An 11,295-nucleotide genomic window follows, 5' to 3' on the forward strand; every position below is an offset into this window, starting at 1 on the left:
CTTGTTCTTAGCAGCCGGAGAAGCGCCGTGCCTGCTGGGGACTTGTCCAGTCTTAATGGCTGTGTAGGCGAGGCTTGACATTCCAAAGGCAGAGTGCAAAACTGCACGTGATTACCAACCTTTCTTGAATCTGCCTCAAGAACTCCAATCACCAGGCGAAATCCCTTTCTATGTACTTCCTTCAAGAATTTGAATTAAGCCGGTGAGGGTGATTTCAACAGCAGCTGAAAGAGACCGCAGCTTGTTATCAGTGTAGCGTTCTGTTTAAGCATGGACAATGGATTACTTCCACAACGTGCACTTACCAATCGATGAAGTGCGTTGACTCTTTGCACTGATGCAGGCACAACACACCTGTGCGACGAGGCGTACACGCATCGCCGTAGTAGCATACTGTCGTTGGTGATTCCTAGGATTCGAACACTAGTTGCACGACAAATTGTATGGCACTAATATTCAGCGTCAGCCTTGTTAACTTCACTTCATTCCCTGGAAAAGCATGAAGGCCGATTTTTCGACGCATAAAGATAAACCAAGCGGCGTTAAGTGGCGTTTCATGGTGGAAATAGTGCCCTGGGATATCCCGGCCAAGCTTTTGTGTTCGTACCCCGATATCCAAATGCAAATGTCTCTTGCGTAGATGGACACTTTAACGGTTGTCCAACCTATTTTCAGTGCGTGTGGAATGCTGGCCATCGCAACGCTAAAGAAACAAGGAAGATAGTATACTTCCTTGTTGGACGCCAAGGGAAATACGTCGCTTTTCGCTCTATATATTTTCGAGCTTCACCTTGACACTTCAATCTCTAAGAAATTCCCGGACGAATCGAAGAGCATTTCCCGAGACGCACACGGCTTGGAGCCCATTGTAGATGCTTGCATGAAGTGCATAGTCGTCTGCTTTGGCTACATCTATAAAGATAGCGAATGTCGAAAGGTCGTCGACACGATGGTGCTCGATGTGGCTTAGTAAGTGCAAGACACTGTCCTGGGCTCTAAACCATGGATGAAATCCCATCATACACAATGTGAGTATTTCTTTGGTCAATATAACAAGTTAACTTCGGTCATATTAGCCTTTGCGTCGACTGTGACACACACGCACTTAGCGAGACTGGCCAGTATGAGGCAAGGCACGGAGGACCCTTATGGCACTTGTGTGCGGGCCCCACCCATGCTACCTTTCACGCTTCTGGGATCTCTCCTGTGCTCCATTACGTGACTAGGTCTACGAGGGCTCGTCTTCGCTAGTATAGCAGATTTGTAAGCATCTTATTCAATCAATCAATCAATCAATCAATCAATCAATCAATCAATCAATCAATCAATCAATCAATCAATCAATCAATCAATCAATCAATCAATCAATCAATCTTTATTTTATTCTGTCAATGATACAGAAAGAAGGACTGTGACAAAAAGCTGTTTTTCAGAGCAGCTTGACTAGGCCACAGCCCCATAGAAAAATTTCGGAGCGGTAACAGCACTACCGTAAAATAAATAAAAAATTGAAACTTAACGGACAGCGTAGTACTACAGGGCATACACTAAGTAAAGGAAATGTTAAGGTAATACAGAAGTTAATGCAGTTTTTACAGTCGTCATAAAATACATACAAAACAGTTACTTGCTGATGAAATCGGGTCACACAGCACAGCGTCTTCTTAATTTACTAAGTGCCAAATCTAACGCACGAGAGGTGACTGGCGTATCCATCGAATAGAGTGATTGAGGTGATAGAGAGTTTCCGAATCGTTCCCAATAGGCTATTGATTACTCCCCTACCCTTGTCAAGGCAGTAAACACCAATAAGCTGTCACAGAAAGCAACCCACTGAAGTCGTCTTAACATGTTGTGCGACGAAGCATGACAGATCTTATGGGGTTATATTCAGTTTTCGCGGAGAGATTTCCTCTTTTTTTAATTATAGGATGTTTAGTTTCAAGTCAGGAGTAGAAAAATGATCTGGGAGAGAGATGTATAACTTTATTGAGTCCTTCATGGAGTTCAGGGGTGGCGGGGCTCGGGAGACTAACCCTGCTAAAATGACCTCGGAGCCTCAACACCGAAGCAGCTACTCTCTTGCTCCATTGCATGTGTGCGAAGAGTTCACCAGAGGATTCACACACCTGTCCGTATGTGTCCCAGCGTTTCATAGTACAGGATATTCAGCCGGCAGTATGAAATCCGGTGATGTTGGTAATGATCGGGAAATGCTTGCTGCCCATCCTGTCTGGAGTCGTCGATGATACCAAAAGGTCTGTAGAGTGGAAGACGAGGTGTATGGCACTCACATGAATCTGGTGGTGTGAAGAAAGTGTGTTTGCTATCGTTCGCCAGGCATGAGTCAGCAGCATCCGTGGCTGCAACAAGTTGTTTCCCTCAGAAATCGACAATCTTATCTGGTCAAAGCAAATGTTGTGTGTTAATATCGCCACAGAGCATTCTGAGGGGCAGTGAATGCAAAGTTCCTTTGCAAATGCCTCCATGGAAGCTCTCTTTCGTGGAATTATATGCGCCACCACCAAAGTGCGTTTTCGCTTTGTTAGTCACAATTGCCCAGCGGTGACTTCCAAAGAGGTAGAATGAAGGTGTTGCGCTGGTAAAGCGAAATGAGATATTTCTCACCTGATGCATATCATTGCACTTCCATTTGCAAATGATGGTGTATTTGGATTAGCTTGTGTGATCTAACTTAAGATTGTTTTTTCACTTTGTAGTCCAAGGCGGTAGAACAAAGGCCTTGCACTGGTTAGGTGACATATTTTTTTCCTGGTATGTATCATTGCACTTCTATTTGCAAATGACCGTGTACTCGCATTGCCATGCCTGATGTACCCTGTTATTGTCTTTCCATTTCCGAGACCGCCCTCTGAGAGGGCTAGCAATAGTATAGGAATGTCTCGATGGGAAAGCTAAGTTCGCACAGATGCTGTAGAATAACGGCGCAGTTCCATTGCAACATTAAGGGGACTTTTGAACGGCGGATAGAACCAGGTGGGCGAGAAATTGCCATTATGCTACTAGGCCTATATGGAAGTACAGCCGAGTATTACTGATTCAGGCGCCTGCACTGCATCCAGCATATTCTTCGTTGAATTCGCAGTCATCTTCGTGACGTGTGAGCGCAGCGCCAAGAACAAAGTGCGTATCACATGCTGGCAGTTTTCCCGTCGACTGTTTCGAAGTGGTACTTGAGGTCGATTCACTGTGGCTGCATAGGTGCCTCCTTTCAGACTGTTTTGGAACAGGTTCGTCAGCGGCGTTGACCATTCGCGTTGGTTCAATAACTTCTTTTGTCGCTGTAAGACGCGGGAAATAAGAGGCGTACTGATTCTAAACAACTTAATTGTGGCGTGCTGGACGTCTTAGCATTCGATGGTGCACTTGCATCCTTTGGGCTCCGAAAAAACATCTTATTCCTTCTCTTCGGGTAGGTGCCTCGCGAGCGCCACGGTGACCACGGGACACACGGAGGCGGCCGAAGAAGCCGCGATAGCCCTAGCACTCGTCGCGGTGCCGAACGCTGCGATCGTGATCAGCGACTCGCAGGCGGCAATCCGCGGCATCGCGCGCGGTCGTGTCTCGCGGGAAGCGGCCCGCATACTCCAAATTTCTGACGACGGCGACTCGTCATCGCCCTCGCAACGCCAAAATTCTACGGTCTTCCTCCTCTGGACCCCGGCACACACCGATGTTCCGCTCGCGGGAAACGAGGCGGCCCACGCCACAGCTCGAGGTCTCACACGCCGAGCCGCCGCTGATTATGTGGCCGCCTCCGCCCCCGAGAGCGGGGCATCGGATCTGCCGGATCGGGACACTACAACAGAAACACAGCAACAAGAAACACACTGGGCGTGGGGCGATCGCCTAACCACGTTCAGAGACCTCACCCAACACTACAGACTCGAAAGACGCACATTCCCGCCACCGCACGATAAATTGAACAGAAACGAGGCCGTAACTTTACGCTTGCTCCAGACACACACCTACCCTAGCCCCGCTATCTTACACCACTGCTATCCGCGTTTGTATCCAACAGACGCGTGTAAAACATGCGGACACAGAGCAACGCTGCGACACATGCTCTGGGAGTGTGCCGGCAACAACGGTAATCAAAGCAGCTCCGTTAGCGACGCGTCCATAATCGCGGCTGTTGCCAGAGTAGGACAAGGCTCGAGCTCCGTTCTTCCCATCGCCGCCCCGGATGCGGGAGCCGCCGGGGACCTTCTCCGTAGGCGTCGCCGCCGCTGGGAGGCGGCTATCAGAAGTTCAGAGCTGGCAGACCAGCTCTGGGCCGTCCGGCAAGCCGAAGATGCCGCTCGAGTCCAAGAACTTCGAGCCGTCACCTGAGGCCACCACATCAAGAACTGCCGGACTATTCTTTGCTAAAGTTTCTTCTTCTTCTTCTTCCTTCTCTTAGCAGTGGTGCACGCAGAACATCGGCAGTAGCTATCTGGATGGTCGCCAGCGTAGTTTGCATAAGCAAAATTCTCTTTACATGCACAAGTTTTAAAGACATGAGGCCCCCCACAGCGCTTACACCTGTGTTCTCCACAACAGTGCTCAGCTACATGTACGAAGGGCTGGCACTTAAAACAGTGTGGTGGTGGCTCGCCGTAGCCGACGAGCCCATGGCTGGTAAAACCGCGGTTTATCTTCTTGAGGCGTTCATAATTTAGAGAGAATGTGAGACCCACAGAGTCAGTGCCTTGCCTTCCATTCAGATGACATTATGATCTTACGAACGATTCTCCTTGCATTTAATACTTCGTGAGGGCGCACGTAGGTGAGCAGCTCCTCATTGAGTACCTTTTTTGGAATCTTTAAGAATGCACGCGTTTTCCATATAACTGTAGGGACACGCCCAGATATGGCTATGCCGTCCATATTCTTGGTCCCTGTGAGGACATTAGTTTGTCCTTCTGTTTCTACAACCAAGAGAAATGCTCAATGTGCTGGGAAATGGCTCTCGACTGGGACTCGATCCACCGAGAATCGTTTTAATCTTAGAGTACATCAGAATAGGCTGCGTGTTCCCGAGTCATGCCCACCACTGTACGACATCTTACTTGCCACCTGGTGTCTGTATATCAGAGAGTATACATCGCCACTTCGCCGGGTAATGAAAAAGCTGGCTTCTTTTTTTTAGTAGGCAAAGGTCCTCCAATAATCGCTTTGGTAGGTGTTAAGTGTAGCCGGCTCGTTCCGCTCGGACGTGTTTTTCCGTAGCTCCGGATTTTCGCCCCGTTTGCTGGTTTCTTTTCCCCGCTACTGGGACTCTGTTGTTTATGGACCGCTTTGGCGGTTCGTAATTACTACTGGCGCCTATCTACAAGGTACGTCGTCATCTACACCCTCCTGCTGCGCCGTCGAGCTCGAGTTCTTGTGCGGCTTCGCGAGTGCGAGTGCCCCCGCGGCACTCGCCGCGCCGGCGCGGAGCATCCAAGCTGCTGTCCGCTGCGTCGAGGGAGCGGAACATTACCGATGCAACTGCCATCCAAGCCAGGAACGTCTCCTCCGTGGGGACAAGTGCAACGGGTGGAGGCGGTACCCTGAGCATGGATACCACCAACATGGACCAGAACAGCCCTGCTGTCGTGGCGCACACCTCAGCCAAGAGGACGAAGGAAGCTACTGGCCTTCCATCGGATGAAAATGTAGCTCCAGCAGCCCCGAAAAGACCTCGCTCATCACAAGGCCTACCTGCACGACCGACACGCACGTCTCCGGAGTCGCCAACGACATCGTGGTACAAAGTGGTTATCAAGCCTCGTGCTAGATATGACATGTCCACTCTGCACAACCGTATCATTCAAGCGGCCCTGGATGCCTGCCTCGAGACTTCCCGATTTCAAGGTTTTGCTCTACACAAACCAACTAATACGGTCTCAGTATGGGTGTCTGCTATGGCACTAGTTTATAAACTCGAAGAACTGCAACAAATACAAGTCTCGGAAGAGTGTGTCCTTCCAGTCCAGGCATACCTTGCCAGTGGTACAGATTTAAGACGCTACGTGGTTAATGGCGTTGACCTTGACGAAGAACCCGAGAGGCTCCTGCAGGAACTATCGTGTCCCACACACAAGGTCGTGGCTGCTCGCTACCTAGGCAGCGGTCGTACGTGCCTAATCACGCTTCAAGGTCCTAATTCCCCACCTGAACGTATCCTGTATTACGGCTGCGTACTGCGCCCGCGTCCGTTCAAGCCTTCCGTTGTGTACTGCTACTCTTGCTTTAGACAGGGACACATGAAATCATCCTGCCCCTACCCACCTAAAGACGACACCATGGAGCCTGAACCGTCAGCACCGTTTAGATGCGGCCTATGCCAAACAAACGATCATGACATCACTTCCACGACCTGTCCTACGAAGTTGAAGGCCACTAAGAAGGTTCGACAACGCCATTATCGACAGCCAGCACGGACCCCTCGAGATTCATCAATGAAACAAGTCCCTGTGTACAACCGCTACGCCGTACTGGCCTCGCTGGAAGAGGACGCTAGCCAGGTGACAAAAGCAAGTACAGAGACAAGTGATGCTGCCACTCGTACCTATAGCGCGGCTGTTAGGTCGTCCACTTCACGACCGCAACGGGCATCACAATCGATAGAAGACACGCCGCTTCCTTTGGTAGACGAAGAGTTCGAGATCGACGCTCGCCTCGCCAACCTTGAAAGGGAGATCCAACGTCTCAAGGAACGCCGTACAGTGCTCCGGCGTCGTCATGACGGAGCGCGGCCGTCGCATTCACCGTCGTCGTCTAGTCCTGCTCATATGGCTAACCCGGCATCTGTGTCGAAGCCTCTTTCACCCCAAGAACTCCTGCGCTTCGTTGCGCAACAGCTCCAGCATCTCACCTCGGTTCTACTGGCCAATCTTAATCTATGATGGCTGCTACGTCTTCAAGTGTGCCAGAAGGCATCTTACAGTGGAACTGTCGCGGCATCGCGGGGAAGGTCGGAGAGCTGCGTCAGCGTCTCAGATATGGGAAGCTGCATGCTTGGGCTCTACTGCTTCAAGAATCCAACGGCCTGCCACCCATTCCAGGATTTGTGGCATACTCATCGCCTTCAATGTTGGATCGTAGGAGTGCTACGCCCGATGTCCCTCCAGGAAAGGTTGCAGCGTATGTAAGATGCACTCTTCATCAGACTCGTGTTGATCTTTCACGGTGGTGTACTCTATGGCAAGAAGTCGTGGCCGTATTGGTTCGTCTCCAACGCACGGACGTTATCATCGTTTCATACTATGCCCGCCCTTACAGCGGTCGTGCGGCTCGGTTGTGTCTCGGCTGGCTGGCGCACCTACGACAGAAACATCCTGGTTGCCCCATTATGGTCGCAGGAGATTTTAACGCGCCCCACACCACATGGGGATACGCTATTTCCAGTGCGCGTGGTACATGTGTGCTGGACACATTTATGGACGCCCAATTCACTCCGCTTAATAATGTGTCAGTGCCTACTCGTCGGCGAGACCACCCTTGCGCGCCGCCACACTCACCGGACTTATCTTGGTGGCTAGGAAGGACGACCGTCTCGTGGTCATGTGAACCCGACTGCTGGGGTAGCGACCATCATCCGATTCACCTTGGCTTATCTTCGGGCGGAACAGGCCGCCTCCGCCGACTATGTCGAGTGGTGGACTGGGATCGATACAGGGCGGTATCAGAAAGCAATGTATCCAACTTCATGGTGGACCCGTCCCATTGTCTTAAGGCGGCATTAGTTGAGGCGACACGTACGTCGTGGGTTGATGAATCGCGAACCGCTCCTGATTTGCAACTTCTGAGTCTCTGGGCGTCTCGCCGCCAAGCAGAACTTGCATCAGAACGTGACCCTGCATCAAATACCCTCCGCTTAGAGGCCCAACGCCTTACTGCAGTAGCTCGGCGCCATGAACACCGCTTAGAACGTGGCCGCTGGATGGACTGGTGCTCTTCTCTCGGACCTTCGTCGTCCAATGCCTCCATTTGGCGCACCTTCCGAGTAATGGAACGTGGTCGGCGCCCTCCAGAGCCCGCAGCCTGCGCCCTGTTAGCATCGGGCCAGACACCAGCAGTATTCGCAGAAACTGTCGCCCACACCTTTTTTCCGGCTTTGGACACAGCACCGCCTCCCTTCGTTGTTCAAAACTGCCTTCCCGCGGACGCAGGCACGCCGCCTACGCTCTCTGACATCGAGGGTATACAAGCTGCCTTCACTATGGCGGAATTTTTAGCGGCAATCGACCTGTCGAAGCCATGCAAGGCACCAGGACCGGATGGCATACCGTATGAACTTTATAAAAACACGGAAGGCAAGGTTCTCGAAGTGCTGTTGGGGGCCATAAACGAAGCTTGGGCTACAGGAGTCATTCCCGATTCTTGGCGGCATGCAGAAATGGTCCCTATTCCCAAACCCGGAAAACCCCAAGATAATATCGCTCATATGCGCCCAATAGCACTAACCTCAACGTTAGGCAAGCTGATGGAGCGTATGCTCGCGACACGTATTACATGGTGGCTCGAGCGGTACTCATGGTATCATCCTGGCCAAATCGGGTTCCGTGCTCATCTAGGCGCAGAGGATGGCCTTGCGTACCTATCTTCTATGGTTCTCATCGGAGGCCACTCCCGAAGAATTCGCACGATTCTGGCAATGGATATTCGTAAAGCATACGACCATGTGAGTCACGAAGCAATTGTCGGAATTCTCCATTGGCTTCAATTCCCTAGCCGTGTCTGCACATTCGTCGAAGCCTTCCTGTGCGCTCGCACCTTCTCCATTCGCCTGGCTGGCCAAGCAGTAGGTCAGTTCGTCGCACATCGGGGTGTCCCACAAGGATCTGTGCTCGCACCAGTCCTTTTCAATATTGCTCTCCTTCCACTAGCCTGGAAGCTAGCCACAATACATAACGCACAGTACATAATGTACGCAGACGACATCACTGTCTGGTCAGTTCATCCTGAAATCTGCCACCAAGAACAAGCGCTCCAAGAGGCCCTAAACATGACGCACAACTGGTGTGCTCAGATAGGCCTTGATATTTCCAAGGACAAGACGACGTACATGTCAGTAGCGAACAAGTATGGGCGCCGTCTACTGGCACTCCGGCCTCTTCAGTTAACTCTGGATCAGCAACCACTACATGAGGCTTCAACTGTCCGTGTACTCGGCCTTGAAATGGATTCCTCCGGATCTGCGGGACCATGGGTCAAGAATGCAAAGCAACAGGCCGCAGAAACGATACAGTTGACACGTCGGATTGCGAAGAAATCTGGCGGAGCGAGCACCAACATGGCTCGCCTTCTGGTCCGTTCTGTATTGCAACCACGACTCGTCTACAGAGCCCAGTTTCATCATCTCACGAAGGCACAATGGGCTCGCCTTGAGGCCATTAATAATGAAGCTATGCGGGCCATAACGGGACTGCCACGTCTCACTCCGTTGCCAACCCTACAGGCTGAGCCCCACTCAACACTATTGACGAACTCGTACACCAACGTCGATGCACGCGCGCCCTAAAGCCATCATATTTCAGCTCGGCTGCTTCACTGGCCTGGTACATGGGACACGAAATAGACAATCCAGCATCTACGAGACCCGATGTAGCCCCGTGGAAAAGGGTACAATTAAGTGACAATAAGCCTCTTGGTCGTCTGTATAGCCCGGTTCCTCGTCAGGCGAATGCCCATGTTTCTCGCCTTCATCGTGCCGATGACAATCAAGACGATGCGACTCTTGTAGCATACACTGATGCCAGTGTTAATGGCACCATGATTCACACAGCTCTCGTGTGTCCATTGATACCAGAGGCAGGCCAAACGTGCTCGTATGTTGCCGATCCTGCACCACCGGCCTACCTTGCCGAGCTTGCTGCCATACGAGACGGCTTGGCCGCGTTGCTACCTACTGTTCAAGATGCTCGCTACTCTCAACTCATCATTCGCACAGACTCGACTCAAGCCATCCACGACATACGTAGGGTGTCTCGGTCCACTCTATTCTCAGATAGCATTCACCGTCTTGCTGCCACTGCGAATATCCTCATACGCGTCCAGTGGGTGCCTCGAGCAGCCCTGCCGGGTCTCCTTGAAGCAGATATGGCAACCCACCCACAGATTACAACATACCCACTTCCACATTTTCCTGAAGACGCCTGTGGACGACTGATCCGGGAAAAGGAAAACCTCCGACGTACCACACGAGCTCTCATACCTCCGTGTGGGTCAGACCTCCCTGGCGGGTTAACCCGCCGAGAGGAGGTTACGTTAAGGAGGCTACGTGTCGGGGTCGCACTCACCCCGTCTGTGACCGCTCTCTGGCCACAACAATACCATGGTCCTTATGGCTCATCGTGCCCATTTTGCAACACAGGAATCCAAAATGTGACAGTGACACACCTATTATGGACGTGCCCAGGGCTTCATCTAAGCCATCTCCGCCATCTCCGGGCAACAGGCCTTCGGCCTGGCCGCCCACCCGACCTTGAACGTTGGATTCATGGACCCCATCATCGTTCACTCCTAGATTTCTTGCACGAGTCGAATCTGTTCGTGTATTTCTAACATCTTTTGTATTATGCCTAAGGGCATGCTTTCGAATTAAAAAAAAAAAAATCGCTTTGGTAGACGTGAAGTGGGGCTTATCTTCGTCTTGAAGCAGCACAATGCGTTGCTCTTGGGCACGCCAGCTGCCTCGAGCGGCGGCGCCGGGTCCACAGTAAACAGGGATCGATAAGTGCTAATATCGTCTCGGAAATCGTTGCTGAAATCGGCGCGGTCTTGTTCGAAAGAGTCGGAATAGCTTCCCGTGCCGTCAAGAGAAATAATCAGATGCGCTTTTTTTTCCGTTAGCACCGCACATACGGTGTGTTTAGCACGAGTTCTGCGTGTTTAGAATACGGCAGTATAGCATCTGATGTCATCGGCTCAGCAGCTACCCGTTTAGGTTTCGTTAGGTCCTGTACTGGTTACGTAAAATATTGACGAGTTCCTGAGCAAACTGAACCACCCTATTTTTTCAGAGGACTATCAATGCCATTTCGAAATGACAATACCCAAACATCGGTAACAAAACGTCCGGGTATCCCTTCAACACAACTGCTTTCCGTCCAGCACCAGCTAGGCGATGCTGAAGCTCCACGGGAACTTTACGCGAACGTTCCAGTGCGCTGTGGATTTTTGTTCAAGTAACGGATTGTCAGCAAATAATCCGCGGCGTGCAGAAAGTACCGTTCAAATGCCCACGAGGTCGCCTTTGATCTCGGAGGTAATGTATTTTTTTATTTTTTAGGAAGTCATGGTTCT

Source organism: Dermacentor andersoni, chromosome 6 (genome assembly GCF_023375885.2).
Source record: "Dermacentor andersoni chromosome 6, qqDerAnde1_hic_scaffold, whole genome shotgun sequence".
Taxonomy (NCBI): Eukaryota; Metazoa; Arthropoda; class Arachnida; order Ixodida; family Ixodidae; genus Dermacentor; species Dermacentor andersoni.